The sequence below is a fragment of the Anabrus simplex genome, chromosome 1 (assembly GCF_040414725.1).
Source record: "Anabrus simplex isolate iqAnaSimp1 chromosome 1, ASM4041472v1, whole genome shotgun sequence".
Taxonomy (NCBI): Eukaryota; Metazoa; Arthropoda; class Insecta; order Orthoptera; family Tettigoniidae; genus Anabrus; species Anabrus simplex.
Window position 1 is genome coordinate 534,791,055 of NC_090265.1, and position 17,379 is coordinate 534,808,433.

Genomic DNA, 17,379 nt, shown 5'->3' on the forward strand with positions numbered 1-17,379 from the left:
GCTGACTTCCTTCTTATAGAATACTGTTGATCGCAACTGTGAGCTCACTGCATTAGCTTTACGACACCTTGATTCAATCTCACTTACAATATTACCATCCTGGGAGAACACACAACCTAAATACTTGAAATTATTGACCTGTTCCAGCTTTGTATCACCAATCTGACATTCAATTCTGTTGAATTTCTTACCTACTGACATCAATTTAGTCTTCGAGAGGCTAATTTTCATACCATACTCATTGCACATATTTTCAAGTTCCAAGATATTACACTGCAGGCTTTCAGCACAATCTGCCATTAAGACCAAGTCATCAGCATAGGCCAGATTTCTTACTACATTTCCACCTAACTGAATCCCTCCCTGCCATTTTATACCTTTCAGCAGATGATCCATATAAACTACGAACAGCAAAGGTGAAAGATTACAGCCTTGTCTAACCCCTGTAAGTACCCTGAACCAAGAACTCATTCTACCATCAATTCTCACTGAAGCCCAATTGTCAACATAAATGCCTTTGATTGATTTTAATAATCTACATTTAATTCCATAGTCCCCCAGTATGGCAAACATCTTTTCCCATGGTACCCTGTCATATGCTTTCTCTAGATCTACAAAACATAAATACAACTGCCTATTCCTCTCGTAGCATTTTTCAATTACCTGGCGCATATTAAAAATCTGATCCTGACACCCTCTCTGTGGTCTGAAACCACACTGGTTTTCATCCAACTTCCTCTCAACGACTGATCGCACCCTCCCTTCCAAGATGCCAATGAATACTTTGCCTGGTATGAGATACCTCGATGGTTGTTGCAATTCTTCCTGTTCCCTTGCTTATAGATAGGTGCAATTACTGCTTTTGTCCAATCTGAGGGTACCTTACCAACACTCCATGCTAATTTGACTACCCTATGAAGCCATTTCATCCCTGCCTTCCCACTATACTTCACCATTTCAGGTCTAATTTCATCTATTCCTGCTGCTTTATGACAATGGAGTTTATTCACCATCCATTCCACTTCCTCAAATATAATTTCACCAACATCATTTTCCCCCTCTCCATGAGCTTGGCTGTTCGCAACACCACTAGGATGATTTTCTTTTACATTGAGAAGATGTTCAGAATATTCCCTCCACCTCTCCAGTGATTCCCTGGGATCTATTATGAGTTCACCTGAATTACTCAAAACACTGTTCATTTCATTTTTCCCTCCCTTCCTAAGATTCTTTATTACTGTCCAGAAAGGTTTCCCTGCTGCTTGACCTAGCCCTTCCAGGTTGTTACCAAAATCTTCCCATAACTTCCTTTTGGATTCAACAACTATTTGTTTCGCTCTGTTTCTTTCATCTACGTACAAATCCCTGTCTGCTCGGCCCTTGTTTGGAGCCATTTCTGATAAGCCTTCTTTTTACGTTTACAAGCTGCTCTCACTTCATCATTCCACCAAGATGTTTGCCTTTTCCCATCTTTACACACAGTTGTTCCTAGGCACTCCCTTGCTGTTTCTACTACAGCATCCCTGTATGCCACCCATTCTCTTTCTATATCCTGAACCTGCTTACTGTCTACTGTTTGAAACTTCTCACTAATCATATCCATGTACTTCTGTCTAATTTCTTCATCCTGGAGATTTTCTACCCTTATTCGTTTGCAGACAGATTTCACTTTCCCTACCCTAGGCCTAGAGATACTTAGTTCACTACAGATCAGATAGTGGTCTGTATCATCGAAAAATCTGTGGAAAACTCTTACATTCCTAACAGATTTCCTGAATTCGAAGTCTGTTAAGATATAGTCTATTATGGATCTGGTACCCCTAGCCTCCCATGTGTAGCGGTGAAGAATGTATTCGTAACAGCTAAACCCATACTCTGTCAGAAGTCCAGCAAACACTTCCCATTCCCATTAGCTTCCATATCTTCCCCACATTTACCAGTCACCCTTTCGTATCCTTCAGTTCTATTTCCAACTCTCGCATTGAAATCGCCCATTAGCACTATTCTATCCTTGCTGTTGACCCTGACCACGATGTCACTCAATGCTTCATAAAACTTGTCAACTTCATCCTCATCTGCACCCTCACATGGTGAATACATGAACACCATTCTAGTCCTAATTCCTCCAACTGACAAATCTACCCACATCATTCGCCCATTTACGTGCCTAACAGAAACTATGTTGCGTGCAATGGTATTCCTGATAAAGAGCCCTACCCCAGACTCTACCCTTCCCTTTCTAACACCCATCAAGTACACTTTATAATCTCCTATCTCTTCCTCGTTATCTCCCCTTACCCGAATATCACTTACTCCTAGCACATCCAAATGCATCCTCTTAGCTGACTCAGCCAGTTCTACTTTCTTTCTTCCATAAGCCCCATTAATACTGATAGCTCCCCATCGAATTCCATTTCGTTCACCAAGTTGTTTCCTAGGAGTCCCTCGCCTGTCAAATGGGAGTGGGACTCCGTTACTCTCATAGGTCCGAGGCTTGCTTAAAATGTTCTGAGCTCGGTAAATTCATGAAGCAGGATGCTACCCTCCTTGCACATAGTCCAAGTGAGGTTCTCTCCTCTAACGGGTTATGAACCACCGGTGTATTGTATAGTCCTAGCCGCCTGAGCACAAGGAGGGCCATGACTCAGAATATGTCCGAGATGCCCACTCCCATTCCATAGCAACTGGTATCCCGACTCTCAGGACCACTTACTAGGCCACTCAGCCGTTGCCCATGGTTCACGACCTAGGATGTGACTACAGTAACCCACAAACATGACGTATTTAAAAAAATTTTAGGCACCTTCCCCTTATATACAATTTTATCATGGTGAATAAAATTGTTTATAGCTTATACTGTAGTTTCTTATTCCCCGACTCTATATACCAATTTTCATCACATTCTGTTAACCCATTATCTTGTGGCACAGCGTTGATATGGACTTAGCAACAAAAATACAGATTCATGAATATCTGTGTTATCATAGCCGGTACGGTAAAAATGTATAAGACATAAATGATTGGAAATTTAATTCTATATAACTCGTTATGTAGTATTTATCGATAGGACCACTAATAATATAAATATTTGAGAATTAAATTTTTGGCCTTCTCCTAAACTACCATTTCACTCAGTGTGAATAAAACGATTTAGAGACTAGATTTTAGTGGCTCATCCCCAACTTTACATACCAATTTTCATTAAATTCTCTTCAGCCGTTTTCTCGCGATGCATGCACATACATACATACAGACAGACAGACAGAAATTACGGAAAAGTAAAAAGTGCTTTTCCTTGTTACTGTGGACATGACTGATACAGAAATACCTTTCTTTGCAAATTCTGACCAATGTAGAGACAAAACTCTTATTTTACATCTAGAGATTTTGGGTTCATTAAATTCAAATTATTTGAAAACATCCAAGTGTTATGCTTTTTTTTTTTTTTGGTAGTATAGTTGCCAGGAAGATATTGGAACAATTCAAATTGGGAGTATACTGTGACTACAGTATTTGTATTTGAATTTCCCACAGTTGCCAATAGAAAGAAATCTATAGTACTGGAACACTCTTCTTGGCTGCTACATTAAACAAATTATTCTTCAACTGGTATGAGAAAGCTGGAATTTGCATATCATATGCAGCACAATTCCATTTCATCAGGATGTTGCTGTGGTCTTCCAGTTTCTGAAGATATGGTTAGTGTATCTATTGTGTCTATTGTGGAAAATGCTGCTAGCGCATCTGCTGCTAGTTTCAATGAGGAGGTTTGAGTAGAAACATTGCCACAGAAATAGAGAGATTATTGCATACAACATGTGAAAGAAAAACAATGAAAAGAATGCAAAGTAAATGAACATTATTATGTAAAATTAAAATACATTTCAATTTACTTTCACTTGTTTATCTACCATATTCTATTTATTTATCTGTTTTGTAGGTATCAACCTAAGAAATTTCAATCATACCAAAATGCCATCTTAATAAAGAAATTTAAGTGTCTTACACTTACATTGCAAGATGTCAGAAAAATTCACTAGACCTATAACGAACTGCTTCCTTGGAAAAAAAAAAAAAAAAAAAAAAAAACTTCATCCTGCAGTAGTACTCCAAAAACAAACAAGGGTTCTCAACAAAGAACGGGAAGCTGTAACCATACACGTTATCCACTAACTTTAAATTATCAACCTGTTGTGATGGAAAATATGTCGACCTACATTTTTAGGAATACTCAGAGAAAGCAGAGACAGAGTGCAAGTACTGCGTAAAAAATGTTTACGTTTCACCGACACAGATAGGTCTTATGGCGACAATGGGATAGGAAAGGGCTAGGAGTTGCAAGGAAGCGGCCGTGGCTCAATTAAGGTACAGCTCCAGCATTTGCCTGGTGTGAAAATGAGAAACCACAGAAAATCATCTTTAGGGCTGCCAACAATGAGATTCAAAACCATTATCTCCCGAATGCAAGCTCACAGCTGTGCGCCCCTAACCGCATGGCCAACTCACTCGGTAAACTTGTGGAGGTGCACGTAAAATAAATAAAAGTATGAGCTCAAAAGACAGTGGGTTTCATTTAAATATTCAAAGCTATAGAAAATCATTATCATTATGCAAAGATCAACATAACACAGTACTTCGTCAGTGAAAAGAATGTTGGAAATATGCCTTGAACAACATCCAAATGGTTACAAACTTCATGTTTAATTTCAGAAATTAAATCAGATCTTTACGTGCTTATACTACATCAAATCCATCCAGCAGTAATACACAAGTAGACCACAACAGATACCCTGTATCAGACGTAAATAAGTAGATAAAACCAATATATTAGGCCATAATAGAACAATTTTCCACAATGGTATTTACAAATATGTTGTAATCATGAAAAGAAAAGCAGAACAAAGGCAGTAAAATATGTTAGATACAGAAAAGATGGAGAGGAATAGTGACTTACCTGGGTAAGAATGCAAATACACGCATACAGCATGATACATAAATAAGTCATCTTCCTGATGTAACTTCCATTCTTTTCTTGGCTACCTTATCTTCTTCCATCATAAGCATTTAATTTCACAAAACACACCTTCAGCATCAATACTTTTCTAGACATTGAACTCGCCCTCTGTAATAGTTCCGTCAAAAAATACAGCTCATTTAGACCTACCTACAATTAGCAATAACTGCTTTACACAGCTTTCATTCTCATCATGTCAAAGGTACTTTGCCCAAGTCTAACCATGCAGGGCAAAGAAATCTATTATAACTCCAAGTTTCATCCTCCTCACTGTACTCATAAAATCCTCTGCTATAATGAGCCACTTGACTGGGCATATAACTGCCAAATTTCCCCCATGCCATTCATGTCCAATTTTCTACTACCAAGTATTTTTCTTCCACCCATTTAAAAATTTTCATCCAGTGCCAGAGAGAATTTCTTTCTAAGCTGCCCTACCATGACCTACAGATATCCTGCTAATCTCAAGAATATTTTGACTTACCATCAACCTAACCTGATCACCACTATGAACTAACTGCATGATCTGTTACATCTATCAATGCAATTACCATTTCCACCTACTACAAAGGTCATATAAAAATAAAAATAACAATTAATTATCACATTGTTCTACTGAAACATCAAATACAGTACACCGAATATATAGATCATCCTTTCCTTTTCTACATAATTACCCACTTCTCTACAAACACTTTTCCTACTATTCTCACTGAATATTTCTCTATAACATTGTCATTCTCACATTTGATCCTTCCCACATCCAAATGCGATGAAGTCTGAGGGTACCACATTAAGGCTGTAGGAGGGATGTGGAAGAACCTCAATTTCTTCTCATGTGAAGCGAGGGGAGAAGGGTCAAGCCTCCAGAATGTTTACTGCACAACGAAGGGGTTGTGTGTACATCAAGACTAGCACTTACATCTAGCCCAGATTCTAGAAAATCAATCAAAATCCACCCCTCAGCATCCGAAAGACCATACCCATTACCTTCCCAACAGCTGGCATTTACTTTGCTTTCTTTCTTGGTGGATATTTAAAGATGGTACCATTCCATGCTCTGTTTCATTTTAAACTAACAATGGTGTATTAGGCTTTCAGTTTCCTTCATTCTGATATAATCTCTGAATCAATGAAAATTTTAAGTTTGTTCTTTCATTACCAGAATCTAGACACAAATTTACAGAAGAGGAAATAATTATGATATTGATAGTTAAGTTTAACCTACACCAGGTTTCCCAATCGTTTCATTTTTCTTAGGACAGTAACTTATTTTCACACAATGTCCTGGTGTCCAAAATGTATTCCAAGTGTTCTGCTTTTTAAAATCCTCCTGAAAAAGGTTAGCAGATGTTATTTGATCAGTTTGCAAAGAAAGACATAAAAGTACATCCTGCTGAAACAGTTTTCATGCTCTGTTGTTTCAATAGCATTCCCATAAAAATGAACGGGATATTGGTGGGTGGCAGTCAACATTGTGATTCTTCATCTTTTATGTTGTGACAAAGGAAAGAGAGGTGTTGTTCTACCACTGCAGATTTTTGTTATTTAATGAGGAGACTCTGATGATTATATTTATTCGGCCTGATATTAATGTTGCATTTTGTCAGTCTTGATATAAGTCTTTCTATACAAACAGGCAACAAGGTATATGCGTGCACTTTTGTCCAACCATAGGACACTTATCATTGAAAAGGACATGCTGTACAGATACATTAGATCCTTGCATTGTCTGATAAAACTTATTGCAGTTGTATTAAACTAACTGATCCTGACATTTAGTGGCGACAGCCTGAATGTGCATGAAAGCGAAGCGTTATCTAGACAACCATAGCTGTCCTTGAAAGCAGCCAATCTGCTTCTTGCTCCACCTTATCCTCCCTTGCCTTTCACTCTACAAATTTTAGCCAGCTCTGCTACACATGTCCCCATGCACATCTGTCTGAACCACAACATTAGTTTAATTCTACGATTTGGAGACTTTTCTTTCCAGTTTGGTACATTCAAAAGATATACTGAAAATGCATTTACAGCTGCTATATCAATAACGGTGTACAACAGAGACAAGGTCCATCTTTTTGTTCCTTTTTTGTGGAGTAATGTCTTGCCATTTGATCAACTGTATCCACTTCACCCTTCATTGAATTATAATACAGACTGATTTCCATTTTCTTTTTTTCATCATTGTTCACAACAACCGCTGTGTGCTGTGCTGAGAGCTTCAAAAGTAGTCTTTTTGGCTTCTCTCTCACCATAGTTGATACAAGAGTAGCTGGTAGCCATCAAGACTCTGGATTGGTGAAAGCAAAAATGGTTGAAAAATACAAACTACATCCAACTACTGTCTTCAGGTCCTCAGGAATATGTCTTCTATTTGACCTCAGTGTCCCAAGAAGTGTAAGGTGGAAGCATGGCCAGAATGTTTCTGCTAGGTCTACTGATGTGTAGTATCGGTCTGTCGTTGCGCTGCGCCCTAAATTCTGAATGGGCTTCAGCAATCTCTTCAATACTTTTGCCGGTCCACTCTGATCATGGGGTCTGTTGGACTTTACTGCATACACATCCATACCGGTACTAATAACGTATCTTGTCTCGGAATCGATCAATATTCTTATGAGAATGCTGTATTTCCCTGGCTTGTCTGTGATAAACACTATGAATGAACATTTTCCTCAAAACAAAGACAACATTTCATCTACAGCAGTGTGAAGACCAGGAATGAAATACTTCAGATATGTTTCACTGAATTTCTGGAGCAAATTTGTCCATCAGGCAGCGAATTTCTCTTGTACATTTGTCATCAAACATAATAATTCTTGGAATTTCAAGGAAACGCATTTGACTCATTGCTCAATAATATATTTATTGACCATATAAGATATTTTAATGTGTTATATTAACCCCTATTTTGGATGTATATTATTTACTTCATAATGTGCTGTTTTATATTAAGACTAGGATTTTCTTAAAAGAGACATCAATTTTAATGGACTCATGTGTAACCATAACATATTTTATAAATGTTTCAAGACATACCAATAGTACCATTTATAATTGAAGGATGAAGATGATGCAATACAAGGGTCGAAACTAGTCCTGATATGTAATAAATAATATTAACATACTATATCCAGTAACCTATTTGATTGTGATGAATTATCAATACAGACCACAATGAAATTCATTTCATATTATTTAAAAGCCACAGAGAAGAGAACATAATTCTTGAACTGCTATGCTTGTGTCATAATTTTCATCCATTACTAACAATAAACCAATATAACAAAGTAACTATTTTCATCTGTTAGTTTTGTGCCTAAATGAGAAGAAATACAATATTTTGTGATGGTTGGCACGAATGTCATGGTGGCTGTGCAATATATAGAATTATGTGCCACCTCAGGTTCATTTTCGGAGTCAGAAGATACAACGTCCTCTATGTTATCTTCTACTTTGCTGGCTTCAAGAACTAATTCATCTGAATTGTGTAAAACTCAATTTACTACTCTTTCAAGAGAACTTTCACAAATATGTCTTTTCGCCACCACGGTTCACTCTTTTGTAAATTGAAAAAGATGCGTTACAAACAACAAAATACAACATTCAACTGTGACACCATTGAAGCCACTGGCGTAGCCAAGGGGGGGGCCCACTGGGGCCGGGCCCCCCCCAAATGTTTCCTGAAACTAGAGCGAGGATCAGTCGTTGTTTTACGTACGATACGAACAACTTAAAACTTACACCGAAATGACGAATTAACGTAGCGACAAAGAATCTACTAGCAGGGCTCAATACGGCCATTCATAATTCTCCATATTTGTACTGCTTGAATGAAAGGAAGACACTTAGGTTTGTGATGCGCGGGGTATTTCACTGTAGAGGCCTCAGTATTGGGAATGTGTTGACAAATGCCAAAAGATGAGGAAAGGGGCAATTAGCCAGGGATTACTCAGTAGGGGGCCGGAACGTGACCACCGAGATAACGGGGTCCACAGTCAGAAACAGTTGAACAACATCGTGTCAACTTTTGCAGATCAGTTCCAGTAAACTGGGGTTGTACCGTGGTTGAAAGATGTGCTGTGTTTAAGTTGCAGCGTTCGGAAGACTGTGACAGGATTGTGAGCTGCACGTTAGTTTCTCATTTTGTGCCATATAATAACTTTATTTGTCACTAAGGGCAAAATAATGTGCATCCTCGGTAAGTTATGATTTTTTTTAAATTCTAATAGCAAGACAGATCGCAGATGCGTGCCTTAGTTCTATAGGTAGGTCTATATATTTTGTCAAATGCCCGGGGACTGATTAGAACTTCAAATGGCACCATCAAAAGTGCATGTAACTATCTTGTAATTAGCGGACGTGATAACTCAGTTCCAATGGTTCTATCTTCTCATCAAGACGGCCGAGGCTTGAGTCGCAGTCGATGCATGAAACATTTTTAAAATGGGAAGTCACGTTCTATTGATGCAGATTCTACTTAAAACACTAGGTCGCGTGCCTTACCTTTCTTTAGTACTTTTGAGTAATAACCGCATCATTTATGATGGTGTATTTTGAGTATCAAGCATTCTTCGCGCTTACCTTGTACCTTAAATGGTGAGTGGATGCAGTGGCGTACCCACGAAATAATTTCAGTGGCCAAGTCTAGGCCAGTAGCGTAGATACAACTTTTCCATGGAAGGGGTTGTGAAAAGATGTTTTATTTTGTATTTAGAATTTGCTTTACGTCGCACCGTAGGTCTTATGGCAACGATGGGAAAGTAAAGGGTTAGGAGTGGGAAGGAAGCGGCCCTAGCCTTAATTGTATGTTGTATGTTCAGTCTTCAGCCCTAAGGCTGGTTGGATCCTCAACAGCTCCGCCATCAGCTGTCATTAAGGTGTGAAAATGGGAAACCACGGAAAACCACCTTTAGGGCTGCCGACAGTGGGGTTCGAAGCGGATGCAAGCACACAGCTGTGCGCCTTTAACCGCACGGCCAACTAGCCCGGTGGATATGAAAAGAAAGCCGGTCCTACCGAGTGCGGTGACGGATCTTCTGTAGATATTGATGGTTTTGATTGTTGCCATGTAATTATATCCAACAATCGAAATCATAGCTTCTGTACTCTAAACCGGCTGCATTATTGAAACTGTTCGTAAAATTGATAATATCGTTCTTCGTTTGTGAGGAAGTAGAATCTTCATTTATTTTTTTATTTTTTTTCTAAAAGAAAGAACCACTTTGGTACGACGCCCCGTGAAGGTGACTACCTGCCAGGTCGTAGATATTTCGATCACGGGAGACTCATGGCCAACTCTATTGCACCCAGAAACAAGGCTGTATCTTCCCGATCCCATGCCTTTCTTAACTCTGTCAGTGGCGGGCATCGAATGCAGGATGCCTTAAGTCTAATTCTAAAATAAGGTGACCTGAAAGTAACAAGCCGACCCCGCGGTGTAGGGGTAGCTTGCCTGCCTCTTACCGGAGGCCCCGGGTTCCATTCCCGGCCAGGTCAGGGTTTTTACCTGGATCTGAGGACTGGTTCGAGGTACACTCAGCCCACGAGCTTATAATTGAGGAGCTATCTGACGTTGAGATAACGGCCCCGGTCTAGAAAGCCTAGAATAACGGCGGAGAGGATTCGTCGTGCTGACCACAGGACACCTCATAATTTGCAGGACTTCGGGCTGAACAGCGGTCGCTTGGTAGGCGATGGCCCTTCGGGGCTGTTACGCCATGGAGTTTGGTTTGGAAAAGTGTACAGAGAAGTAAGCGACACCCCTGCAAGGCTCTTTAGCTTCCAGCTAGTTCTTCCGTCCGGTCTCGTGCATTTAGGACAGTTGGAAAACGTACGCCTTAATAAATGCTCTTCATAAAACCTGTGTAAACATACTAACTGAATCTATTTATAACAATAATCACAAACGCCTCCTTTTCATGTGGTTCAGTTGGTTGAGTCGCTGTCCTTCTGAGTCCGAGTTCGCAGGTTCAAATCCCGACTTTGGTCGGTGGCCCTCAAAACAGTGTTGAAATGGCAACAGCTCCATGTCGTTGGTTTCTGGCACGTTAATAAAAATTATACATACGAATATTAGCGTCACAAAACTGTAACTTAATGCTACTATATTCTGCATCCCAGGCTTGCGAGGGAAACGAATTAACAATTTGTTTTACGTCGCAACGACACTGATAGGCCTTATGGTGACGGTGGGATAGGAAAGGCGTAGGAGTGGGATGGAAGCGGCCGTTCCCTTAATTAAGGTACAGCCCCAGCATTTGCCTGGTGTGAAAATGGGAAACCACGGGAAACCATTTTCAGGGCTGCCGACAGAAGGGTTCGAATCCACTGGCTCCCGGATGCAAGCTCACAACTGCGCTGCCCTAACCGCAAGGGAAACAAATAGGACAAGGTAAACACTCCCTAGCGTATGGTGTGACATATATTTTTCTTAACCAACTAACAAAATGTCTATACCCATACCCCTTACATTCTATATTTATTTATTTATTGGTGCCTTTTTTACAGTAGCGAAGTTAGGGCTCGAGGCCCTCTCGTATACTTAACCACATACTAATCAAAATCTTAAATAGAATACTGAGATACGTAAAACAGTTAAAACTACATAAATTAATAGTTTTAAAAATAAATGTAAATACATTACTAACTAAATTAATATTAAAACTAATTAATATTGAAAAGTGTGCGACTGCATGGCTAAATGGTTAGCGAGTTGGCCTTTGGTCACAGGGGTCCTGGATTCGATTCCCAGCAGGGTCGGGAATTTTAACCATCATTGGTTAATTTCGCTAGCACGGGGGCTGGGTGTATGTGTCGTCTTCATCATCATTACATTCTCATCCCGACGCGAGCCTAACATGTCCTCGGACACTTCTGGCACTAAAACCCATACGCCATTTCATTTCAATATTAAAAACTCTTAAAAATGACATCCTCAGGCACGCACACATTCACACTTCAACCATTCAGTCAGCTGTCCTCAGCAGGTAGTCTCGGCAGGTTTAATTTAATTTCGTGTGGCTATTTCTAGCCGAGTGCAGCCCTTGTAAGGCAGACCCTCCGATGAGGGTGGGCGGCATCTGCCATGTGTAGGTAACTGCGTGTTATTGTGGTGGAGGATAGTGTTATGTGTGGTGTGTGAGTTGCAGGGATGTTGGGGACAGCACAAACACCCAGCCCCCGAGCCATTGGAATTAACCAATGAAGGAATCGAACCCGGGACCCTCTGAACCGAAGGCCAGTACGCTGACCATTCAGCCAACGAGTCGGACGTCTCGCCAGGTGACCTTAAATCTTAATAAAGAGCTAGTTTCTCTGACCTGAGCTGACAGGGAATTCCATAATGTGACGCCGATCACCACAAATAATCTATTAATTGTATTTGTGCGGTGCAGCGGAATAGAAAGATAGGATCTAGAACGTGTATTTAAGTTGTGAAATTATGATAAAAAGGTGAATTTAGAAGAAATATACAGTGGCTGACTTTCAGCTAACACTCCTAAACACCATCGTTAAAGTGTGTAGCTGCCGACGTTTATCAGGCTTCAGCCATGAGACAGCCCGATAGTATTGAGTGGTATGAACATCGTACCCGATGTTGTAAATAAATCCCAGGCAGGAATTCAGTGCTTGTTGAAGTTTAAGTGTTTCTTCTCTCGTAATATCAACTAATACAACGTAACAGTAATCAAGAATAGGGAGAATGAGTGTCTGTATTACTTTTGCCTTTAGCTCAAATGGATATACATCCCTCTGCCATTTAAGAGGGTGAAGCACTCCAAAAGTCTTTTTTACGTATTTCTTTCGTGTGACCAGAACAATCAAGTGTTTCATTCATAATTAAGCCAAGATTTTTAACCGGTTTACTGTGGGGAATAATGTTCCCATTCAGTAGGATAGGCGGGATTGCGACATTGTTTGAGCAGCTCAGTAATTTTCGTGGTACCGAGCTCGATAGCTGCAGTAGCTTAAGTGCGGCCAGTATCCAGTATTCGGGAGATAGTAGGTTCGAACCCCACTGTCGGCAGCCCTGAAAATGGTTTTCCGTGGTTTCCCATTTTCACACCAGGCAAATGCTGGGGCTGTACCTTAATTAAGGCCACGGCCGCTTCCTTCCAACTCCTAGCCCTTCCCTGTCCCATCGTCGCCATAAGACCTATCTGTGTCGGTGCGACGTAAAGCAACTAGCAAAAAAAAAAATTTTTTTTCGTGGTCTAATTATGATTGCCTGAGATTTTGTGGAGTTTAGTATAAGAGAATTTCGTTGTGCATATATACTGAGTCATCAGAGGTCATTGTTAATATCTTGTCTTGCAGTGTCGATATGTTATTTCCTGTCACGGATGGTATGCCATTGATATAAATACAGAAAAGCATCTGGCCATAAAACAGGGCCAAATTCACATGTATGACACAGTTCGCACCCGTGACCCCCACAGATGTAGGAAAAACGGAAGGAGAAGCAGAAGAAGAAGAAGAAGAAGAAGAAGAAGATGATGATGATGATGATTACTATTAGCTTCCGGAATCCGCACGAATCCGCCACTCTTACTTGGATCCAAGGACACTAATTTCCTTTTTAGGTATTCTATATCACCTAAACTCTGGAAGTTTGGTCACCTAAAAATGGGCCCCCCCCAAACTGAAATCCTGGCTACGCTACTGATTGAAGCAACATGCATACCAGCCTAACATAATTCAAAGCATTAGAAACAAAATCACTAAACACTGAAATTACTGTTGACAGGTCCTTTGATTTAGCAACTTACACTCAATCACACTTCTTTAACAGTGTACATTTGAGAAAAATATTAACTCTTAATCTTATTTTAGAAACTATAGTTAAAAACTAGAAGTAATATGACATAAAATTGCATAACATAACATAAGCAGAATAAATGTACATTCACACAAACAATGACTCCTCAAGATTCATACAATCTGGCAATACGCATTGTAATGCACACGGCAAGACGACTTAAAAGAATTTAAGCTATTTATGACTCTGATGTTGTGAATGAAAGAATTCCATATTATAGTTCCATTTGCAACAAACGACAGGGATTGTAAGGATGCTGCCCAAGTGTGTGTTATGCTGGTGAAAAGAGGATAGGAAATCCAGTTGTGAAGATAAGTAATGGGGAGAGGGGAAGGTGGTATTCTTGTTTAATATGTTTAATCTGCTACATGGAGATTTCTGTATTATTCAAATGTGAGAAGGAAAGTTGACCGATATTAAGGAGTGACAAGAACATCATAGCATAAGGAAACAATAAATCTAATACAAGAGTTCATAGCTCGTAACTGTTTTACTTGTTCTCTCCTGGCATCATTAGTACTACATCACAGTAGGAAAAAAAGAAAGGGGGAAGATAAAAGTAAGTCTAATTCTTATGCTTAGTGGCAGCATATTTTGATAATATTTTAGTGGGTGGAGGGAGGGATACACTTTTTCTACAGACATTGGTAATGCACTCTCCCCAGTTAAGACATTTATAATTACCGTACACAAAGATTTCTTATTGAGTTTTCATATGGAATAATTTTACCAAATAACGGAAGTGGGAGAATGTTTTTGTTCATTACTGTACTAATTTGTTTCATCTGTGACCATTTATCAAATCATAACTGTTTTAATGGCATAGATGAAATTTGCTTACATTTTCAATAATGAGCTATTCTATAAATAAAACAAATATATCATTGCACCTATGAAAACCACTCTGTGAAATATTTCAGCTTATAATTTTGGCTGGCACGGTTATGTCATCTAACGTTCAATATTGTGTTAGTTATACCAAAGAATTCTAGTTCTTAATGATATACTGAATGTGCTGTATGTCATTATTTCTCAGGCATCATCATCATCATCATCATCATCATCATCATCATACAGAGGTTTTTGCAGGCACAACAACATCATCATCTTCCCAGAGGAAGTTTGTTAATCCTTTGAAGAACATCCTGCAACCAACAGCGTTACCACATTTGAAAGATCCAAATCTACAAAGCAAATGCTGTCAAGCCTTTCATCCAACACAACACTTTTATGTTCAGATGCCAAAATTCCTCAGATGGAAACAATAATAATAATCATCTCTGCATGTGTTTAAGGTAACAAAACAATACGAGTCTAAAGGGCTGGTTTGAGGTCCAGTCAGCCTATGTGAAAAAACTGAGGAGCTATCTGACAGTTATATAATGGTGCCATTCTAGAAAGTCAGGAATAATGGCCAAGATGATTTGTCACACTCACCATGTGTAACCTCTTAGTCTACAGGCCTTTGGGCTGAGCAGCAGTTGCTTGGCAGGCAAAGGCCCATCAAGGCTATAGCACAATGGGAATTCTTTTCTCCTTTACAAACTGATCTCTTCAAATTGTTCTATCCTGCAGCTCTCACGAGTTTCCTTATGGATTATTGAACAGCTGTCGTCATGGTTACCAAAGAACTAAGTCAACCAGCTTTGCTTATCACTTACCATCTCCCATAGGTATTGTAACAAGTACGGATGTGTCTGAGTTTTATGAAATGTGTTGCATACAGGGTCACTGGTGTTACAAGAGCACTTTCTAGCCCTATGAAGAAAGCAACTGCAAACTACCTTCCTCCTCATCTTGCCTACAATACCTCAATTTGGTGCCAGCACCAGGTTTTGTGATTTCCTTTAACCATATAATCTTTGGTGGTACTGTTTTGAGGATCCAACCAGCCTCCAGGCCAATAGACTAACAGATATGTAGAACACTATACAATGACCTAACAAAACACCCCTACCACCGCTCAAAATCTGTCACTAATGACCAGCCATGATAGCTTATTCCGAGATAAATGTAAGGCAATTCCCACAGCCACAAACTCTCTGAGATCAGGAAGATATGAATTACAATAGACGTTATCCTTCCTCTGTGGTTGTGAATCATCACTAGATGAAATGGCGTATGGCTTTTAGTGCCGGGAGTGTCCAAGGACATATTCGGCTCGCCAGGTGCAGGTTTTTATTTGCCTCCCGTAGGCGACCTGCGCGTCGTTATGAGGTTGAAATGATGCCAGAGAAATTAACCAATGATGGTTAAAATTCCCGACCCCCTGCCGGGAATCGAACCCGGGACCCTCTGACCCAAAGGCCAGTACGCTGACCATTCAGCCAACGAGTCGGACATCACCAGATAAACTATTACAACTGGATCAGTCATCAAACCACTGACTTAAAGCATTAACCATTTTTTCTTCTCTCCGAAATATAATACATTATTATTATTATTATTATTATTATTATTATTATTATTATTATTATTATTATTATTATTATTATTATTATTATTATTCAAGGCACTTTCATTTAGGCCTAATGACATAAACAAGAAATCTTCGGAAATATATAAATGTGTGTGTGAGAGAGAGAGAGAGAGAGAGAGAGAGAGAGAGAGAGAGAGAGAGAGAGGCTGACCTAGGATAACAAGGGAAACAAGACCGAAAGAGAATACATTTAGAAGTTCCTTGTAATCTATCAAATGCTCCTTTTCATTCTAAATTCAGTAAATTCACATTTCTCAGGCAAGATTAAAGTGCAAAGAAAATATATTTTCTTTACTTATTTTTTTACTGTACGATATGCTTACCTCGCGAATAATTTTGCAGCCGTTAACCGGGCCGATCTGGGAGAACAAGGCACAAACGAGGTCTTCGGAAACGGATGCATCTAGATTACCTACGTACCTGATAGAAAACCAACAGAATGTTATGCATTTGTCACATGCGAATGTAAATATTTACAATACGAGTGCCTTACCGACGAAACTTTCACCTGCAAGAATGACAGGAGTCTAGAAATGATAAAATACAACCTACATAATGTACTTACAAAGTCCTAGGGTGACTCTCCTCGGACAACATCTGAAAATAAATCAATATGGTGCAATATGCTCACAATATCACATAAAACAAAACCTCCGCAACTACTCAATTTTACTGTCTACCTGTCTCGACATGGTTATGCAACACCACACTACACCACTATTAAACTCGTGGTCGCGTGGGCGCATGCGCGACGAAGAAGTCAAATGGATGAAAACATTCGCGCCATTTGATCAATAACAAAACGTCTGCAAGTCTTACGAGTGTTAAAAAATGCGTCAAATTTTACTCAAGATCTTTAAAACGTCCTAAGACATGTAAGTTTTTCTCCTTTCACGTGTTGCAGATATCGAGCCTAAGATCTTATTAGCGCATTGCGCAAATTCTGCCCGGGATTCGCTTTCCAAGTAGCAGAGCCCTTGACAAGGATGAAAGAAAAATCCATACTAATCCTGGACGAACATGAGTATGAAGCTATTGTTTTAATTAGCCGTAGAACGTTCTGAATAA

General features: G+C 39.5%; 1 long non-coding RNA gene across 1 annotated transcript in view; it reads right to left on the reverse strand.

Moving 5' to 3' along the window:
• The window catches only part of LOC137499185 (uncharacterized), a 79,805-nt gene extending 62,814 nt beyond the window's left edge, over window positions 1-16,991 (reverse strand). Inside the window, exons 1-2 of the long non-coding RNA XR_011018013.1 lie at window positions 16,877-16,991; window positions 16,635-16,731 (exon numbers count right to left, since the gene is read on the reverse strand). This is a non-coding gene — a long non-coding RNA (uncharacterized lncRNA). The remainder of the gene's footprint in view (window positions 1-16,634; window positions 16,732-16,876) is intronic.
• Window positions 16,992-17,379: the final 388 nt, after the last annotated feature.